Source organism: Mus caroli, chromosome 2 (assembly GCF_900094665.2).
Source record: "Mus caroli chromosome 2, CAROLI_EIJ_v1.1, whole genome shotgun sequence".
Taxonomy (NCBI): Eukaryota; Metazoa; Chordata; class Mammalia; order Rodentia; family Muridae; genus Mus; species Mus caroli.
In genome coordinates, this window is record NC_034571.1 from 67,968,412 (window position 1) to 67,989,514 (window position 21,103).

Here is a 21,103-nt window from a genome sequence, read left to right on the forward strand (position 1 = left end):
CCCTAGCCAGAAGGCCCGAATGCCGGTCTCCACCTCGCCTTTAGGCCCCGCCCCCAAGGACAAGCGACACCGCCCCACCTCCGGTGCCCGAGGCCCGCCCACACAGCCCTGTCCCTGCCCTTATGCTTCGCCTCTGCCAAAGCCACTTGGCCGCCGGTCTCCCGTAGCTGTACTTCCGGCTTTTCTCTTCCCACAAGATGGCTGCCGGGTGGGGATTGGCAGTATTGGTTTCCTCCGCCTCTGCTCAGACTCAGGAGGACTGTCATCCTTTCGGTTACCCTCAGCTTCCAGTAATCCTGTCAATTCTTCTCCTGGTTAGCCTCGTCATTGCATAGTATAGAGTTATAAATGCAAGGATGTGAGTTCAAACCCTGCCTTCTACCTTTCCCAAACTAGCATGATCTTGACCTTCCTAAATCAAAAGAGATTAAAATATAAGCTTTAGTTGTGTGCTTGATTTAGAATACATTGCCAGCAGCGACTGCTTCTATTTCTGTTGTGGAGGAACTCTGGCTGTATGCTCTTAGCTTACAGACAGGAATCTCCTAGTATTCTCGGAAATCTCCTGGGGCTTCTCGAAGTCAACGTGTGAAAATGAAGAAATTTTCTGAAACAAAAATTATTTCTAATTTAAAGCCCGATCTCAGTGATTTTGTAAGTATTTCTTAAAAAGAAATCTTGCTTTGCAAATTTTACTGTTTTGTCTGGCCACTACTATGTCGTATTAATCTGTGCAGTTTTAGTACAAAGTACAGTACTATTTGCACCTTTAAATTACTATATGGTTTACTAAGAAAATAAAAGCCGGAAGGGAGATGGGATGGGGGAAGGGGGTTCCAAGGGAAAATGAGGAAAGGGGATAAAATTTGAAATGTAAATAAAGAAAATATGTAATAAAAAATGGGGAAAAAAAAGAAAAGAAAAGCCAAGAGCTGGCTTAAGGATATGAAGCCTAAGGAAAGGTGAGCAGAACTCACCTTTTGGTTCTTTAGCCTACTCCCTTTTGGTTCATTTTTTGTCTTTCTCACTTTTAACTATTAACCTAACTGCAAAAAAAAAAAAAAAAAAAAAAGAAAGAAAGAAAAAAAAAGACAATACATCTGTTATCTTCAGGCTAAATGGATTCCTGCCTTGAAACTATGAACATTAGTCAATCTAAATATTTAGTGAACTTTGACTTTTAAAAGATTATTGAAAGACAGGCCTAGAAAGGAAAGTTAAGGCCAACCTGTAGGAGTTCCTTGTGTTAGCTTAGCTTAGTTTATCCTCTGACAGCACAGTAAGATTGGTACAATTTCCCCACACTGGAACATGTCAGTGGATTTTGTGCCATATGATCTGGAAGCCTTCCCAGGATAAGTTGAAAGAGAGATGAAAGGCAGAAAGGACAGTATGGTGACTTTGGGACTAGCCAAAACAAGGAAATAACCTACTCTGGGCTAATGGCAGTACAAATGGAGTAAGTTTGAGGGGTGTTACAGAAGAACGGTAGAGCCAGACAGCTGAGAGAGGTGAAGAAGAGGAGGTGGGGAACATTAAGTTTGTTCTCATCCACTAAAATAAGGAGAAAGAAGCCAGATAGAGTGCTTCTAATAGATTTCCCAGCTGTGAAATTCTGCTGTCTGGAAATGAAGAACTATTTCAATGCACTTACAAAGGAGGAAGGGTGAATTTGCTTCTAGACCTAAAATTGGAAACCCTGAGGCATTATCTATAACAATCTCTTGGGCTTATCCTTCCTTCCGTCAGAGGCCCTGGGAGTTTAGACATTTGATTAAAACCCCCTGGGTCAGATCCCACTCCTGGAGGGAAGAATGAGGCACTTCAGTGTTCTGTGAGCTGACAGTTCTTAAGAAGGCATCAACACACGGACATGTGAGTGTACAAGGTTAGGTCAGCAATCCATTGCTATTCACTTGATATGTCGGTGTCTGCTTATAGTTAGCTCTCTCACCTTTCTGCTTGTTCATTCAATCTGAATTATGATTAGACTTTGAAAAACAAAAACCAAAGTCTACAATAAATCATAAGGTACTTTCTTTGGTTATAAGGAGATGGTGAACAATACTTAATAATTACTCTTTTATTCAACTTCTATTTGTTAAAACAGATAAGCATGAAAACCCACCATAAACTGAAATAATTTAGGAACACTGACACGGTGTGGTATATAAACTTAGAAAAAGCAAAGGCCTGCACTTGTAATCTTTTTATCCTTAGAGCTTAGATGAGTACTTTCTTTGACATATGATAGGCATTCTATAAATGGCTTTTGAATGGCTGAATAAATTATAATTGCCTTCCTTGCCTACCAGCTAACCAGGAGGTTGCAGTGTTCTATTCAGTGTGGGTTCCTTGCTATAAAGAACTGTCATGTAGCTATTTCACTCAGTAACTGATTTCTCCTTTTACTCAGCTTTCCACTTGGCTTAATTTTGTAGCCTAATTTTAATATGCATCTAAGTGGTTTACTTCTTTGTCGTAAATACTCTAACTTAACTTAATTTCAGGTCGTTTTAAGGCCATGAAAATTACCTCTGCCTATGCTTATAGGTATGCATGCTTTCACGAGCACCTAAGATGTCATTGTTTCTCCTCTCCCTTTCAAGGGATACTGAAATACCCACACAAAGGCAATGAGAGGAGGTGGGGCCTGACCATCTCACCTGGCTATTGATTTTATTACTAACCTCCAGTAAGGCTCAAATCTGAATAAAGAAGGGGGGCTATTGTTTGCCCCAGCATTTAGAAAGTCAAGCAGAAAAACCATGAAAACAGAATTAGGTTGTGAAACTTCAAGTAAAATCAGTGAATTAGATTAAGACAGGATGCAGAAACCATAAAGTAGAATCGTGGTGAGTTTGGGGGCACAGCCAGTCTGTTTCAAGACTTAGTTTCTCCATACTTGTGGTTTTCTTTTGACCACTTTATTTTGAAAGAACGCAGAAAAGAAAGAGATGTGCTTGCCTCCTCTTTGAGCCTGCAAGGGAGCTCACTTTAACAGGCAGTTTTGAAAGACAGAATCTGCACAAAGCATTTTTAAATTCAGGTGGTGTCTGAGATGAGACACTAAAACTAACCACTTTTGTATACCATAGAGTGAAGAACTTCGGATTTTTACCTTTACTTTGGAGTAATAAGGTTTGGTTTTTTTAAGCTTTTATTTGACAGCTTCTAGGTAGAACATTGGGGTAAACTGCAGAAGGAAGGAGAAAGAGATCCGGGAAAGGGAGATTTTATATACTCAGCTCAATTTACTTAGACCCCCTGAAGTATTCAGCTAATCAATAATATCAAGAATATACTTTAGGAGGCCCAGTCTCCTCTGCTAGGAGGGGCAGGTCCTTCCCCTCTCTTGGATGGATGTCCACATTGTTCTCACCATAATTTTGTGTACCACTGTATGCCATGACTTGCCATACAATAAGCACTTGATAAATACTTTCGAGCAGGCTGACTCTTTGGGTACAACCTAGCAAACCTGTGAATGCTATTATTTAGAGAGTCATTTAAAAAATGCAAATACCTGCTCTTTCATGGGCTGCCTCTTTCACTGGAAATGAAAGTAGCAGGTGGCATTGGAGTTACAGAACTTAACTCAACTCTCTGTTTGGTATAAGAGTAACCAGATTTTTTTTTTTTTTTTTGGAACTGAGAGTTGCTGGGATAATAAATGAGAACTCACCCTTGGCTGTGACACAGAATAAATATGTCGACCAAATCTGTTGTGCAACTCTGTTCTCTGCATATGACACTGCCTGCCACAAAAACAGAGAAGATATGATTGCCCATATCTTCACCATATTGAGCTCTTAACTTTCTCTGGCAGAAGGAGTGGGAGGAAGGGTCACTGGCCCTCACCTGAGATCGTAGCCATGCCCCTGGTCCTGGATCTCTCCCACACCCAGCTGTGTATAATCTTACCCAACTGCACAGTCTGAAAAGGGTGCTAGAGAATAGAGGTGAATGGCTATATGAAGACGGCATTCCATCAATGTAGCTTTAGGAGTTCGTCACTTGTACTATGTGAGAATTTGAGATGCTATTTATCTTCAAACCACACACAGAGAGAACCACGGATTTGGCCTGGCCTTGATGTCTTGAGGTCATAGGTTTTTCAGGGTAGAATCTGTGACTCCTGGGACACTATAGGCCTTTTAGTTTTTTGAGAAACTCCCTCAGGCAGTGAAGTGTTCATGCCAGGTTTTTTTTTTTTTTCTTTTCCTGTATGTTCTTTTACTAGTCAAGGAAGTATGGAAGCTTGTTGGGACAATTGCTCTCAGACATTAATCTTGTGCATCCTGTGCACATCATTGTATCCTGGTAGCTACAACTGTATTGATCCTGCTAATCACCACGGCACCCTGTTTCTGTTAAAGGTATAGAAAGTCTGATGACTCTTAATAAATTTGCCTCAGCTTAAGTTTGCTGTGGATCCTCCAGTTGCCTGATTTAATTTGTTGCAACCGTATCAGATGGCCTTGGGCAGGACATAAGCATGGACGCTGACAAGCACAGATTTCAATGAAATGGAGACCTCTTTACTTCTCCCTTCACCTATTCAGCATGAGTGCTTTGAGTATAGAGAGAACCACCACTTTCCTACTCTGTCTAAAGTTCTTTTGCTCCTGTGGGAAGAGCAAGGCCAGGAAGGCAGTGTACCTATCACACAGAGCCTAACCTGTGAGGAGACTGGAGAAGAGAATGTTTTCATGGAAACAGATAGATACCCCAAGTGGTAGGGCACATCATTGAAAATCATTCCAAAACAACTCACGAGAAGTCTCTCCTCTGCTCTTGGAAAGCTTAGAAACAGTCTCAGTGAGCTAAACTACCCATAGGAAGCTGCTGGAAGAGGCAGCTTGGGCGGAACTTACACCAAGGTTGTAGGGGCTGACTGCTTTGTCAAACAGCATTTCTGTAGTCTCCTCCTAATGCCTCAGTCTTAATGTGCTTTTGGTATTTCCTTTCTTTCTCCCTGCCCCCCACCCCTCGTGTGTGTGTGTGTGTGTGTGTGTGTGTGTGTTGGTTTTTTAAGGTAGAGTTTCTTTGTGTAGCCTTGGCCATCCTGGAATTTACTCTGTAGACGAGGCTGGCATTGAGCTCAAAGATCCACCTGCCTCTGCTTCCCTAGTGCTGAGATTAAAGGTGTGTGTAATCACTGCCTGATGCTTTCAGTATTTCTACCATCGTTTCTCTTTCTCAAGCATTTTTTTCATATGTCTCAGTGCTGTGGCCCATAAGGCTTGGGTCTGGACCCCTGACTAGGGGTACTGAGGGAGTGAAGAAATTATAGAGACGCAGGTACACACACAGAAAAACTGGGGTCAGGTTGGGTACATGTGCTCTGATGGAGAAAACGTACTTCAGCCAGCAACCTGGAACCTTGGGGTGTTTACTACATATGGCATAGAGGGTGGAGTTGGCCAGTCTCCATAGGAGATGTCTGTAGACAAGCAGTCTCAGGCTGTAAACACCTGGCAGGAGGAAGCTGCAGTTCCTAGTCTTTGTATAAATTGGTTCATTGTTTATAAACATTCATACTTGGTCTAGGAAAAGAAGGCTTTGCCCCCTTTGAGCTTGACCCACGTGGGGAAAGGCTCTGCCAGTTTCCCAGGGGTCCAAGGCCTTGGTCCTCATCATGGCTGTTCCCATGTCTACAGTTCATTCCCTCGGGGCCTCCTCTGCTCCCCAAATCTCAGTTTTCTCATCTCTTTGTTGTTATATGCAGGTAGCAATTGGTGCAAACAGGTTACTCATTCTCCAGATGACTGATTTAAAACAGTTCTATTTATGAAGTCCTAGAAGAATCAAATGAATGAAGAGAAAGAAGAATGCCGTAGTGATAAGCAGCCATAAGGATTACCAGTACTCTTATTTAATCACAGCCAAAAATCCAAAACTCTGTCCTGCTAGTTCCCAGCCAGGCCTTCAGTTGTGAAGAACATAATTCCCCCAAATACAGATGCCAGGGGCCCCGGCAGAGTTTCTAAATCAACATCCTTGCCATCATGCCCAGAATGTGTTGTCTGTGTACATGCATACACATGACTGTGTATATATTTATACACAGTGCATTTCAGCTTCTACAGATACTCTAATGCAAATTCTACAAATCACAAATATGCCCCCAGAACAGGCATGGATATATGTATAAGAAGAAGACAGAAGTATTGTTCTAGAGTATCAGGACCCTCTTGGGGAGAAACATTCTCACGATAGGAAAAAGACACATGGAACCTGGCATCACCCTGCAGAGCTCTGCAGCACTGGCAGCTGCTAGTGCTTTTTGGTTTGTGTGGAAAAGCAAAGCAAGACAACCGCTGTCCCCACTGCTGTCCATCTTCACGCCCGTGGTCACTGCAGTGCTGTTTCTAAACCCCACTCAGAAACCCCATGACATAGGTACAACTGGGTGAAGTAATTTTCTGATCCGTAGGCTGTACTGTGGGTTATGCAGCAAGTCTCCAGTGTGGTCATTTCGCCATCTCTTAAAATTTTAGCTTTTGAGAAACGTTATAATTCCTCTTATTTTTTCCCCCCAGAGATGTTATTTTCTAAAATATGGCTCTTGCCTAATCCCCTTTGCGACTTGTGTGTTTGGTGTTTCATGTAAGAAATCCCTCTGTGCCGAGTGAATGACAACCATCTTGCATTTTTTTTCCCCTTTGAAAGCTGTGCCTTTTAAAAATTGTTCGGCTTGGTACCATTATTTAAATGCCCATCTGTCACTGGAGCCCCATTCTAGACCCAAAGCTTAGAAAACTCCTTCACAACCAGAGAACACCTCAGGAACTTCTCATACAATCAACATCAGAAGTCTCCCAACAGAAAATCAAATAAAATAGAAGAAATGTACAAAGAGATTTTAAAATCTACAAAAGGTGTTCAAGGAAGATAACAGACTAGTATCGGCTACTAGAAATACAAGTTATCTCCAAGTCAATGTATTTTTTTCTTCCACACTGAAGATATAAAACTGATAGCAAGTGTGGCCCAAAGGCTAATAATCACTCCCTCCACGGGTAGGTGATTGTATGTTTGTCAAATGTCTAGCACAATTCTCAACCTATCTAATGTCTGCCAGGGCCTTGGAGGTGCCCTTGTACAAGTCACTCTACAGTTCCATGTTAGGTCTAATGAAAAGCCAACCATCTCACAGAAAGAAAGCTTCAGACGAAATTCCTGGAGGGTGTTCCCACAGCTGCGCCCTGTTCTGGCCTCTCACATCCACTGGCTCTCCCCAGTTCTTGGCTCAAATTTGGAGTTAGTCAAATCCCTTGTGATCATTCATCCCTGCTATCGTCTCCCTGCCCTCAGGATTGCTTCAGAGTCCCCATTGCCATCAACTCGGTGCATTTATGCACTGTGCTCTAGCCCGTCAGAAGCAGGGGGCCTCAGTGTCAGCTCCTCAGACCCCTCTCCACCTTCTGGAGACTGTCACTTAAACCAGTGCAGCCAGGCTTACAATCCTCCCCAGTTGTTCCAACAGTCGATAGTCATCCTAGCAAAAGAGCCATCTTGGAAATGAAGTTACCTGTGCTCAGAACCAAGCCCTATGGGGCTTGTTTTCTTCTTTCCAGATGACTGGTAGTTAGGTGGGCCCAAGTGATGACTCTTCTCCCCAGAGTCCGCCTTCCCATTTGTCACCACACCCCTCCCAGAGGAAGGGCTAGGGGAGTAAGGTGAGATGTAAAGAGCTACTTAGGCTGCTGGCAGATGGCAGGCGGTCCTTTCCTACCTCACTAACCTGTGCCCTTTTCTTCCAAGTCAGCTTCCTCAGTATAACAGCACACACTGATACATATTCCTGCCATTTGGAATATATCGTCCCTGGAATAACCCAGAAGTCCACTGCCCTGAGATCTTGGATTCCAAATCTCAGACTCTCCTCTGTGCCATGCTGTGAATCCCTTTGCAGTGTTCTACATAAAGGCAAGGTTTATGATCTACAACATCTCAGGCCACAGAGATCCCACCTGTCACAGAGTCCTGGCCACCCCACAGAAGTGCCCAAAACAGCATCAGGAATTGAGAGGCAGAGGCAGGGGATGTAGCTCCTTTGGTAGAGTGTTTGCCTCATATGCGTGGTACACTGGGTTCCATCCTTAGGACCGCATAAATTGGCTGGAGTGGTATACACCTACATCGTCAACAATTAGGGAGTAGAGGCAGGAAGATCAGAAGTTCAAAGGTCATTTTTGGCTATAGAGCAACTATAAGACCTTGTCTTTTAGAAGGGAAGGAAGGAAAGAATAGATGGAGGGAGGAAGGAAGCAGGAAAGGACAGACAGGAAGGAAGTGGGGGTGGGGGAGAGGAAGGAGGAGAGGGAAGGAGGAAGGAAGGATTGATTGATTGTGTCTGAAGCTTTATTCTACTTTCTTACAGCCACATGTAGAGTACTCAATGTTCCCTCTTTTCACATAAACCTCAACCCAGCCAGCCCAAGTTACAGTTTTTCTTCAAGCCTTGTGAGTCACTGCAGTTACAGTTTGCACTTCTGTCCTGGGCATAAGCACTGCATTACTTAGGAGTGACAAACTCAGGCTTCTGCAGTAGATTTATTTATGCATCGGTCGCCAGGAGCCAGCATGTGCCTTGACCCAGGTGAATGGACTTTCTGCCTATCCAGACAACTTGCTGACTCTAGTCGAGTAGCCACTGGGGATTCCTAGATGATGCGTCTCCTGAGGAGAACCCGGCTCTGGCAGCCCTTCCTCACTCTTCAGAACTGTTGGGCTCATTGGTAGGCTCTGGAGTGTCTAGAAAATCTTAAAGCATATTGTGTTTGTTTAATTTCTACTGTTCACATAATGAATTACAAAGGCTGCAGTGACTTGAAACCTTGTGAACTCACTGTTTTACAACTCTGGGAGTCAGTGGCCCCACACCTGGGTTAGAGTCAAAGCCTCCATAGGGCTGCTCTCTTCCAAAGGTTTTAGGGAAGCATTGCAGCCCAGGTTCTAGAAGCCACCCACGTTCCTTGGCCTTTGACCCTCTTCCTCAATTTTCAAAACCAACAGTGTTGCAAAGCCCTGGCCTTTCTTCCATGGCATCATGTTCCTGTGACGGCAGCTCATGCACACAGTCTCTCCTTTGAATGTTTATGCTGGGTTCACCTGGGTAATCCCGGAAGCTCTCTCCATCTCAAGGCCCCTGGCTAATCACTCATTGGCTTTGAGTGCTTCCTTGAGTCCCTCTGTCGTGTAAGTTCACAGGCTCTGCATACTCCGTCATCCAAATGCAGTGGTTTCTGTCTGTCCTTGTAAGTTGTTTTCTGTCTCCACCTATCTGTCTCTTCAATTTCAGGGGCAACATTTTATCCCAAGACTCTGCTTCTCTGATAGATCTAGTGAAGTTGTTGGGTTTTAGGATTATTTATTATTATTATTATTATTCATTAGAATGGGACTTCCCATCTCCTTCCTTATTTGTTGGAATCACAACCAGACCTCTCCAGCTGCCCTCTTTTTAATGTCACTCCTCTCATTGCTGTATGTTCAGAAGCTCAAAGCAGGAAGTTGTGTCAGACTCTCTGCCAGGCACATTTGTTCTTCATAACGTTTGAAAATTTCTTCTTGTAATCTTTTTCTCTCCAGCTTTTCATTCTGACATTTGAGATACTCTAAACTTCATGTTGCCTCCCGCTTCTTAACTTGAAAATAACAATAATGCCCTATTGCGTAACTGAGATCATTTAATTTGTCTAGTTGGGTATAGAATGGAGATGGGTGTGCAGAAGAGAAGGTCCCCTCCACCGTCTTGCACCCACTGAACCCTGAATTCCTGAGAAATGGCTTTCCTCTGCATTTGAATCGTCCTTGCCTCTTTTGGAAACCCTCTCTGGCTTTCCTCTCACAATCCCAGACTTCATCTTCCTCTCACAACCCCAGTTGCCCCTCCTCCTTTGAATCTCTCTCTCTTTCCATTTTCACTCCTCTTTCCAATAGTCTTCTTCTCCTTTTTTAAAAAAAGATTTATTTATTTATTTATTATATGTAAGTACACTGTAGCTGTCTTCAGACACACCAGAAGAGGGCGTCAGATATCATTATGGGTGGTTGTGAGCCACCATGTGGTTGCTGGGATTTGAACTCTGGACCTTCGGAAGAGCAGTCAGGTGCTCTTACCCACTGAGCCATCTCACCAGCCCCAATAGTCTTCTTCTTACCGGTGAAATTTGAAGAACATCAATGAGGCTCGCCTTTCTTCCCAGCAGTTCCCATCTGTGTCACCTGCCCACTCACTCCCTGGGACTCCCAGAAGCTTCATGTCATTGGATTGGCCCAATCAGTCCTACCTCGGCCTCTAAAAAAGAGCTTTGCCATCTATCATCTGGGTAACCTTCCTCTCCCTTTTTGTTCTCCATCCAGTACCTCCTCCATGCCAAGCTACAAGCCACAACTTCTTCCTAGTCATCCAGTTCTTACAGGTATTTATTTTTTTCCGTCTTCAGTATTCTTCCAGTTTTACATGGCATTTTATAGACCTGGTTATAGAATTTTGTGGTGAGTTAGTTCACTTCTTTCCTTACAAGGGTGAGATCATCTATTGGACTAGGATTACATAAGCCTTCAAGTAAATGTCTGTTTTGTCTTTAACATTCTGGTTTGACATCTTACATGGATTTTCCTGTGGGTGGTTGCAACTTCCCCATGCGTTGTTCCTTTGTTTCACTTTCAGTGTGGAAATACTGGCCAGACTGGTATAGAGTAGCCTCCCATATAGATTCTCCTTCCTGATGACCTAGGTTGTCTAACTCTCTTCCTTTTCTTACTGTCATTTTTATCATGTCAGACCTAGTCTTCACCAACTCCCTTGTCTGCTCATTCCATGTTATTTTGCAGGGACAATGGAATATCCAATTTTGAAGTAATAGAAAACTCAATTCAGATGAACATCTGCAAGAAAAGTGTCTATATACTAACAGAACTGAAAGTCCAAGATAGATAGATGTTAGGGTTATGCTTGTGTGGTTTTTCTTTCCATTTGTGTGTATATACATGTGCATTTGTGAACATGTGTGTCTGTGAACATGTGCAGACCAAGTTGATGTTAGGAACCACCCTCAATTGCTATTCTATCTCATTCATTAAAGTCAAGTCCCTCAGTCAAACCCAGGGAGAGCCAAGTCTTGCTAGCCAGTGTATTCTAGGGATCCCCTGTCTCTGCCTTCAGAGGCTAGAGTTATAGTGAGGCCATCCCAGCCACCCAGCACTCATGTGGTGATTGGTGATCCAAACTCTAGTCTTCATGTTTGTGTGCCAATCAGTGTAACCGTCGAGGCAGCTTAGCCCTGGGATTGCGATTTAGTCTTGCTACAATGAAATACTCTGATAAAGACAATGCTAAGAGAGAAAGGTAAGAATTTATTTACAATCCCAGGTTCTAGTCCACAACTGAGGGGCAAATCAAGGCAGGCGCTTGAAACAGCTAGACACATCCAACGACCAAGAGCAGAGAGAGAGAATGAATGCATACATGCCTACTACTCAGCTCACTTTCACCGCTCAGTGTTTCAGGGCTCACATCTAGGGAATGATGATGCCCATGGTGGACTGGGCTTTCTCATGTCAATTAACAAAATCAAGATAAGCTTCCACAGACACCTTCAGAACCCAGCCTGATCTAGGCAACCCCTCATTAAGATCCTCTTCTCAGGTGAGTCTAGATTTTGTCAGGTTGACAGTTAAAACTAAATGGCTTAGGGTTAGAGAGATGGCTCCCAGGCACTTGTTGCTCTTACTTGAGCTGCCATGTGCCCACTGACCAGGCTGCTCAGCACCCGCACGGCAGCTCACAACCAGCTCTCACCCCAGTTTCAGAGGTTCTGTTGCTTTCTACTCACTTCTGTGCACACCATGCACACATGTGGTGCACGTGGATACAGGAAAAACATTCATGCACATAAAGTAAAATAGATCTAAGTAAATGAAGGGGCAGCTGCATATTGGTTTGCTTCAACAGCTCAAGCATGTCATGAAAAACCTGCTAGTTTTGCTATTTTCTGCTCTGCCTTTGTTCTAAACATGGCTTCTCTAGTAACAGCAAAAATGAATCCAGAAACCCAAGCCATGTGCCCGTATGCCATTTCTCAAAGGCAAGAGAGTATCCCATTTGGTGGCTCGAAAAAGTGCGATAAACCTCTTTCTCAGACACACCAGGTGATCTTAGGACCTGAATCAGGCCACATACCTTCCCTGAATCAAGGTGTGCGCCTGGGAAATACCATGTAGCAGCTGGCTGAGACTGGGTTGAATAGCAGGCGCCGAGCAGAGAGTATGAAAAGCTGAAGGCTCAGTCCGAGATGACTCCAGGATCTGGCAACGCATCTCCTCCCTGCCCATATGAGAGAAGTAGGTATCAGATTGAAAGGCTGGAAGGAGGCAGGGAACTCGGAGACCCATAAATCATGCTGCCTGTCCACGGCTACATCACAAACCCTAACAACACATGTTTACTGCGTTACCTCACTTGTGTAGCCTGAGGTCCAATACTAGCCTGCCCCTGTTCTTGTAAAGTTTAAGTGAAACAACCAGGCTCATTCATAAGAGTCTCCTCTCTGCCTGCTTTCATGGTACAATGAAAGACTTGAAAAGGGACGTGGTCTGTAAAATATTTTACAGCTGGTGTGGTAGTACCTACCTATAATCCTACTACTCCACTGAGGCAGAAGAATTGCCAGAGCTGAGAGCTAGCCTAGGCTATATAGGGACTTCTAGGGCTAGGACTAGAGTGAAACCCTATCTCAAAAGAGCAGAACAAATCAAAACCCTTCAACTTTCTGACCCTTTCAGAAAAATGGCTGCTGGACCGTGGTTCATGCCTTTAATCCCAGCACTCAGGAAGCCGGGGTGGGCGGATTCCTGTAAGTTCAAGGCCACACAGTTCCACAGTAAGACTCTGTCTCAATAAACAAACAAACCAACAAACAAACTTGGATTTTGAAGCCCTCTGTCATCTATCTTCACTTTGCTGACCTCCATTTATTGACTTTTTACCGCTTTATAGTCATGTTATAAGCCATTCAGATGAGTTTATTCATCTAAATATCACACATTTCCTGTCTACTTTTCTCTTTAGCTAGTCTGGAGTGCAACTCTTCAAGCCTATGTATCTTCAAAGGCCTGTCTCACAGAGCCTTCCCTGTGTTCACCCTACTGGGTCTTTCTTTCCTGCATTTATCCACTGCCACATTAGGAGGTCTCGTGAGTCTGTGCTAGAAGCACAGCTTCCCCATCTAATGCAACACTCCTGGGCCTAAGTATCTTTATCTAAAAGGGGGCAAGTGTAATTGTGTGTATTGCTTTAATAAAAATTTGAGCAACGACAAACCAAGAGACAGCACAAAACTACCACTTACTAGTTCTATCAAACTCTGCCTCACTTATGGCCAAAACTACCCACTTCTCCACAGTCCCACAGAAACACATCTCATCTCCACTTTCTGTCATCTGGTATAGGGACCTTTCTTCTCACTGTCCCCTTTTGCTACCTGATGGCATGTTTAAACCACAGTAACTGTCTGGGTTCCTACTTATCATCCTCCACTTGCATATAATGACCTGTCTCTCCTTAAAGCTCAGCTTGGCTCCTTCCTGAAATCCTCACTCTGGTGTTTCAGCTATCTGAGACGTTCTTCCCCGGGTTCTGTCTCCTCCTGATTCAGAGCTCATCTCTTTGTTTTACCTCTCAATCCAAACAGACTTCCCCATACTCCATTACTCTCTAGATCACACCATCCTCTATTGTGTTTTCAAAGACCTGATTTCAACCTCCATATCTCTCACTTGCCTCTTCTATAAGAGCATTGGCTCGGTTAAATGTGCTCACCACCATGTCTCTCATTCCAAAGTGCCAAGAGGCACTCAATAGCCTTTGTGGAAGAAATGAACTAAATGATCTGTATGGAGGGATCAGTATTGGCTCAGGACACGCAAGTTCTTAACATAAAGGAGACTTATTTACCTCAAAGAGAAAAGGAGCAGGGAATAAGCAACAGGAGATAGAGGACGAGGGAGAAGGGGAAGGAACAAGGGAGAGAGAAGAGGTAGGTATTCATCCCTGAGGGACAAAGGATAACCTCTGGGACAGAGAAGAGACAGACAGGGCCTATAGGGAAATGGCAAGTTTATAAAGGTATAAGGGGAAACCCTGTGTTAGGATGAGGTGTTTGATTTTAATTGGGCATGTTAATTAGGTGAGCCAAAGGGGGCTTTTGATTGCTGGACTTTAATATTTTAAAATTTAATATTTTGATAGCTGGACCTTGGTAGCCAGCCTCAGGAAGAAGAATTGGTCAAATAAGGGAATGGCCCTTGGGGCTAGGTTTAGGAATGTAATCTAATGGTTTTTAACATGGCAGAGGGAATGGGGGAAGGGAGGAGGCCTGCCAGAGCCGTGTGCCAGGTCCAGGCTGGCTAGAGTCCCTTCACCACAGACTTGTTTTCTTTTGAAATAGAACTCTGCGCCTGCCACCCCATTTTCATAACCGTGCACTGTAGTGTGATCGTTTGGATGTGACTGTGTATTGAAGGTACGGTCCTCAGTGTGATGGCAGTGCTAGGTGGAGGAGTCTTCAGAAAGTGGGCCCAGTGGAGGCTAATCAAATCTTGAAGGCTGTGTCCTCAGGGATGGATTAATGCCATCTTGCAGGAGTGGGACAGGGCCCACGTGACTGGATAGCTTTCTGCAAACCATGCTGCTACAATGTGAGGCTGGCCACTCGATGGCTATTTCCCTTTGGCCTTATATCACCCGTAATACAGTCCAAGAGTGGGAAGGAGCTGTGGTTGACAGACTCCATCACTACTGTGCGGACCTCCCTGCTGCTAGAATCATGAGTCAAATAAACCTCTCTAATGACTCACATGATTCAGGTATGTGTTTATAGTAACATAAAATGTACTAAGAACGGCCCCCCACCCCACCCCCACCCCCACCCCGCAAACAAACACCTATTCCCATGGTGTTTCCTTTACATAAGGAAACCTCTTAAAGCTGTAATAACTCCCAAGAAAGACAATAGCAAAGAGCCGTAGACTGAGTAGCTTAAAACAAAAGGTACATATTCTTGTGCAGCTCAAGAGGCCAGAAGGCTAAAACCAAAGTGTGGGCGGCATTCTTTGCTTTAGAGACTCTGAGGGAAATAGCCACTCTAATTCCTCATAGCTTCTAGGAGCTGCCAGCCATCCTTGGTATTCCTTAGCTTAAGGATAGCTTGCTCCCGTGTCTGCTCTCATGCTCTCATGCAGGCCTTTCCTCTGAGTGTCTCTGTGTGTCCTGTTGGGTTTTACTAGGAACTCACTGGATTTATGGTTTCCTGACTTGATACAGTAGGAGCTCAATGTAAACCTTGACTAATTACATTTGTGGCAACTCTTTCCAAAGAAAGCTACAATGAAGCATCGAGTCTTTTCCGTGTGTGTGTGTGGGGGGGGGTGGATGGGACGACTACTCAATCATTCCAGCTGTGTAGTGTGACAGATGCATGCAACCCCCCACCCCCATGGTGTGCTGATGCCCTTTCAAGAGATGCCTTTGATTCCAGACTGAGTTCCCCATATTTGGGGGACAGTAAATCTGTGAATAAATGGAACACACTGGGGTGATTTCACATTTAGTTAAGAAGAGTCAAGTTTCCCTGACTCAGCATACAAATGAGGCAGCTCCAGGTCAGGGCGAATTGATCTTTCTTAGACTATTTCGGATGAACCTGGATGGCCACACCCTTCATCTTGAGAAGAGGTACACAAGGTTGGGGACATGGAGCAACAGTGCCCAGACAAGTTGCTATTGCTGCTTGGAATCCAGGAGTGTCCAGACTTGGCACCAGGCTCCCATCTATTCAGTGACTTCTTGATGATCGAATCATGAAAGTCCCTTGTGCTTAAGTTATCCAGAACCCGTTCCTATCACTGTATCCAAAGAGTCGGATTTACTCGAATCTAGGATGTTTCCCAGTCTTGCCGCTGTTTTGCATATTTAGCTCTGAGTTATGACACCTTGAGTTTACTATTGCATGAGATATTACTTTCAGGATGTCAATGTCATCCTAAACCTACAAATTAATGCAATTACAAGACATCATATTAGCACGATTATTATTTATAATCCATCTTGTTCCCAAAGAATTTCATTGTGTTGAATTATCCTAGAAAGCTAAAGCAATGAAAAGTACATTTAAAATAAGGGATAACAGAGAGAGAGAGAGAGAGAGAGAGAGAGAGAGAGAGGGAGAAGGAGAAGGAGAAGGAGAAGGAGAAGGAGAAGGAGAAGGAGAAGGAGAAGGAGAAGGAGAAGGAGAAGGAGAAGGAGAAGGAGANGAGAAGGAGAAGGAGAAGGAGAAGGAGAAGGAGAAGGAGAAGGAGAAGGAGAAGGAGAAGGAGAAGGAGAAGGAGAAGGAGAAGGAGAAGGAGAGAAAGTGAGAAAGAGCCACTGGAGACCCTAACACATAAGACTCTTCCTATGCTAGCTCCACAACAGGTACAGGTAAGATGCTCCATTGGGGCTGCAGGCTACACTTGTTACCATGGTACCCGGCAACATTTTTTTATATACTTTAAATAGGAACTGTTTCAACTGGCATTTGTGCTAAAAGCTTACAATCTCTGTACATTAAAGTGGGACCAGGAGATCATTAAGCAAGTGGCCTAGTGAACTGACTACTGAACTACACAAAAGAATATATGTGCCTCAAGTCTTTGTTAGTGCTGTAAAGATGGTGAAACTCTAGAAACATCTGCTGTTTCCGTTCCGTTCCGTTTCCTCCCCTCCCCCCCTTTTTTGTTAATAGAACACAGAAATCCTTTAAGCTGTAATGCTTTCTTTTAAATTAAGGATGACTTATTTTGCTCTCTACAGTGGATGGACATTGGAAACCTATTTTGCAACTCATTATTACAAATTGAAATATTGCAAATGGAAGAGGGCAGTCATTAAGAACACAAGCCTGTAGTGAACCTCAGTATAAATCAAACATTATTTTTCATTTTATTATTTTACTGATGAAGGGTTTCCATATATTAGAGACGTTAGTTCCCTCTTGCAGTTCTCATAAAGCGAAACCCAGATTTTAAATGCAAACACTGCATAAAGATATCGCTCATACATAGTAACACAGTAAACACAATCATAAGATACTGATCTTCATTATTGTAATGATGATTTTCCCATTTTAATATTTATTGCTTCCCCCCCCCCTCCAACCTTATCCAAAAAGGAGCTAAGGCAACTATTGAACACATCACAAGTGCCATCTAGTGCTTTCTTTGAAAATAACATTTTCCCACTTCAAAAAGGAGAACACTCAAGATGCTGAACGCCCCTAGTCCAGAGAGGGGTGGAACAGTTATTTCCTAAAAGTGGGTCTGTTTGTTTTGGGTCACAAAAGCTTTTGGGCAGAATGTAGAAATAGGAGTCGAGGAAGTAGAGTCAGCCCATTCGGCTCTCCGGGTACTGCTGGGGTGTCCACAGGTGTAAACAGCTACATAGAGGATGTCGAAGGAAGAACATGCAAGGCTTTTGATGAAGAACTCGGCACTGCTTTCAGAATTTCTTCCAGCTCACGACTTCCATCACTATTCTGTGTTGTCCCACCCCCCACCCCCCACCCCTGACCCCGCTCTTCATCTTTACTGTACTGAGACATCTCACCAGCACCACGAGGTGCCTACTGCAGAGCCAGTGCTTCTGTAGAGGAAACCCACATGAGCCTTAGTCTCTGCTATCGAGGGAACCAGGTAAGTCTTCACCCCAAACCTCAGACACATCCCCACCCTTCTGCAGGCGCCTCTGGGGTTGTTTTCTCCCGTCTGCTGTGGGTTCATTTTCCTCCTCACCCTGGAGAATACCACAGCCTCACCCTTCTCACCTCTCATCAGGCTTACTGAAAAGCTGCCTTCAGCTCTCCTTCCTTTTCCTAAAGAGTTCTCAGGGCTCATCAGACTGTGGTTAGGGATCTGAGCCTGGCTCCCAGGACCTTCCAACAATCACTCAAACTGTTCAGATCCCCCACCCAAGTCTCTCACCGCCCCTACCCCTTCCAAGACCAAACCTCAAACCTCATACTAGAGACAAGGGCAAGCCATCGTTCCTATCTTAAATTGCAGGATTGCCTTCGGGTGGCTTTTAAATGTTGTTTGGGGTGGCACTTTGCTTTTGTTTTTCCGGGGTTTGTTGTGTCTTTTGACCATTTTCCTTTATAACATGTCTACCGTTTCCCAGGTGTCTCTTCGCATCTGGTCACTCTGTCGCTAGTTCCTCTCCTCCAGGAGTCCGTTCTCACTTCAGGCTCGCTGTTGCCACACTGAGTTAGACTGAAACTCTTTGCTCTGTGGTTTGCTTAGCTGTCTCCTGGCTCTTGGCTCCTCCTTTCTAGGCCTTTTGTTTTGCTACACAACACTTTCAAACGACTTCCCCAAACACGCATGTGTCTGAAGCCCCTTTCCGATGACTTTCTGGCTTCCAAGCAGGCTACACAAGAGGTGGGGCCTTGTGACCTTCCCACAAGGTAGAAGTCCTGTAGCCATTAGACTGGTGTTTTTGGAAGCAGGGTGACTATTTCTATTTTACCCAATCAAATACAAACTATAGGCTTGGATTTTTCTCTAAACCTACTTTATTTAGGGTTCTTGAACTCTTCAACGCTTCCTTCTAGCCCACCAACTAGGGTTGGGGAGAAAGAAGGTTAGTAGGAAGGGGGTTGTGGACATGTTTAGAAGTAGTTCCTTGGGGGGATTCCACCCTTCACTGTCAGGATATCAGCAATTCAGTCCAATAGCAAATATCAAACACGAACTGCACCTCGATCCAGCAGAAACTGCAAGGCTCCGCTGAATTGGCATGAGTCAGCAGAGGCAGCCAGAAGCAGCTGGAATACCACAAGAAGTTCTTTGACGAGTTTCTCTCTACGCAGTGGAGATCAGCGAAGTGTCACATGGCACCACAGTGTAAGAACAACCTCTCACTGTCTGTGGGGTTCCATTTATACTCTTCCCACACATCACACACCCTCTCAAGCATCCGCTCCAGGAAAACATCACATGCCCTCTCACGTGTCTGCTTCAGCAAAACATCCCCTCACAAGACAGCTTCCAGACACACACACACACACACACACACACACACACACACACGACATAGTTGAGTTTCCAAAGAAACTAGAAATTTCCACTTCACCAAACACTCCGTTTTCTGTTTCTAAAATTAAGCCCCACCCCTTGGCATTCTATCTTTGATGTTAATGAATGACATTTCAGAACCTGGCTCTGAAAATACAGAATCTCATTATTTTATTAAAGTCTAATGAAGAGGTGGAGGAGGGGGAGTTTCCTCTTCACAGACTGTGCAAAGGGAGAGAGTTTCTTCTGTTTCATCTTCAAACTTGGTAAAGTCAGGTGTGAAGGTTTGTGATGAGGTCTGGTCAGTTGCTGTGTACGGCAATGCTAAATTCGGCACCTGCCGATGTAGGCCTATGGGTGACTTCTCATGGTTACCAACATTTTTGTGTGTGCAAAAACTGTTGAGGCTTAGTCTGTTGCTATGTGTTGTGATGCTAAATACTGGCTCTGGTTTCCTCTGGGATGCAGAGGTCTTCACTTACACCAGGCTATCCCTGATTGGTCAATAAAGATGCCTACAGCTTAAAGCTGGGCAGAAGAGAGGTAGGTAACATTTTTTTTTCTGTTTAGGGGGCTTGGGGTCTGAGGTAGGACTATGAGAAGAGAGACAGGGTGGCGAGAGAATCAAATGCCATGGTGTAGTTGAGTCATGAAAACATGGCCATAACGGCTGGCCAGTTGGAGTAAGAGCAGCCCAGGCAGAACATGACACGTTATAACTCGGGGTTATTGATGGGAAAGTAGATACTAATAGCTTAGAGGGTAATATCTGCCCATCTCTAGTGAGGTTAAGGCTTATTCTAAATGTAAAGGTGTGTGTCTTTTCTCTGGGAACTAAATGATCCAAGGTGGTGTAGAAACTCCCAATTAATATTGAATACTTACAACAGTTGGCCATCTCCCCACCACCACCTCTTCTGGCCTTATCTCCCCAGTGCTGGGGATTCTCCTGGAAACATTCCCAGCTGCTCCCAGCTCCTTCTAGTCTCTCTGTGTGTCCAGCACTGGGATGGCTATTCCAACAAAGGAGGCAATCAGACCATGACGGTCTTAGAAACTGTTATGGTGGTGTGTGAGCCCAACCCTTGGTGACACCTGGAATTGTGACTTCAGGTTGCTGATTGGTTGCCCTGGTGGTAAGGTTAGAGCTGCCACTTGGGTTCCCAAGCGTCATAGACAGGGCAGCGTTGTGCATTCACATCAGAACAGGACCTTGGTTCTCTCTCCTTTCCACTCACATAATGGACAAACAAAAGTCTGAGTCCTTGGCACAACAAAGGCCTTCAGAGTCCTGGGCTATTTATGTTTCCACGTAGGTATATGGTTGCCTCAGCAACATGGACCACAGCAATAACCTCGGTTGTGACAGAACTTTTCCTAGGGAGAAGCTACACACACATCTATCACCCCAGTTAGGGAAGCCATGACAGATCCAAGTACAGATATCACCAAAGTGCAACTTGGTGAACCATGAGTTTTACTGGAGTCCAGCAATCAAAAGCCCGCTCTGGCTCACCTGATTAACATGCCCAGTTAAAATTAAACACCGTATCCTAACACGGGGTTTCCCTTTTACCTTTATAAACTGCCATTTGTCTATGGGCCACGTCTTCTCTTGATTCAGAGGCAGTCCTTTCTACCCCTCCAGGACAAGGATCCTTGTTAGGAAAAGTAGCAGCTCAGAGAGTTTCATTTAAAGCCCTTCTAGATTATTCCACCGTCAGTATGTCTGTGCATCCCTTTCTTGAGCTGCTCCAGGGTACATGTTTGAGCATCTGGGTTAATTCTCCAACCTGCTTAAGGTTTGTCCTATACTTCCGTTTGCTTTCCCTTTCTTAGAAACATTGGAAGTTGCTCACCTTTATTTTTCAGATCACCAGTGGAGCTTTTAGTTGTATAAGCTCCAGTCATTATTCATTTATTTAACAATGAGTTCATGATGTATGACAGACCAGACACAATTTTAAGTATAGTTATTTGG

At 44.3% G+C, this 21,103-nt stretch overlaps 1 long non-coding RNA gene across 1 annotated transcript in view; it reads left to right on the top strand.

Annotated features, from left to right (window-relative positions):
- The first annotated feature begins 218 nt into the window (after positions 1–218).
- Positions 219–21,103, top strand: part of LOC110308041 — a 34,167-nt gene continuing 13,282 nt past the window's right edge. The window contains exons 1-2 of the long non-coding RNA XR_002379504.2: positions 219–654; positions 1,750–1,875. This is a non-coding gene — a long non-coding RNA (uncharacterized LOC110308041). The remainder of the gene's footprint in view (positions 655–1,749; positions 1,876–21,103) is intronic.